At 40.9% G+C, this 565-nt stretch overlaps 1 protein-coding gene across 2 annotated transcripts in view; it reads right to left on the reverse strand.

Moving 5' to 3' along the window:
- The window catches only part of CCDC82 (coiled-coil domain containing 82), a 36,626-nt gene that overhangs the window by 34,330 nt on the left and 1,731 nt on the right, over window positions 1-565 (reverse strand). The gene's annotated exons all lie outside the window — the stretch shown is intronic.

Raw genomic sequence — 565 nt, forward strand, 5'->3', positions numbered from 1 at the left:
AATATTGCGCTTTTCTTTTCCTGTACTTAAGAAAGCTATACATGATAATGACGAGAACAGCAAATACAAAAATGCTGGCAGACTAGCTAACATCTTTCTGAAAAAGTGAAAGAATACCTTCACCTGGAATTTGTCTAGGTTGGTCTGCCTCAGTAATGTAGCTGCGGGGAAAAACTTGCCCTGCTATGCCTCTGCTCTACCTTGTCCCATCTGTAGCGATTTACTTTGCTTCAGAGCTGCAAGTCATCTCAACAGGTAGCAGGTTTCACATAAAAGGTTTAGCAGCCTTGTCCCATGTGTCTGTCAGTCATTTTTTTTAAGAGGAAAGGAAAAGAGCAAGTATTTTGAGGAGAATCCCTTTAGTTACACAGGGATGCAAAATTCTAAAACTATTTGATCAGTTGTTTGATTATGTCTGGAAGCAGACAAAACCCCTCAATCCTGAGCAATGAAAACAAAATCAAGACTAAACCCCACCGGTGCCTGGTTGGAACGTGAAGACTGGCAGATTTGGTACTCTGAATTATCATAGTTTCATAGTTTCTAGGGTCGGAAGGGACTTGAG

The sequence above is a fragment of the Gavialis gangeticus genome, unplaced genomic scaffold, assembly GCF_001723915.1.
Source record: "Gavialis gangeticus isolate Ggan-Ray unplaced genomic scaffold, GavGan_comp1, whole genome shotgun sequence".
In the NCBI taxonomy this organism is placed as follows: Eukaryota; Metazoa; Chordata; order Crocodylia; family Gavialidae; genus Gavialis; species Gavialis gangeticus.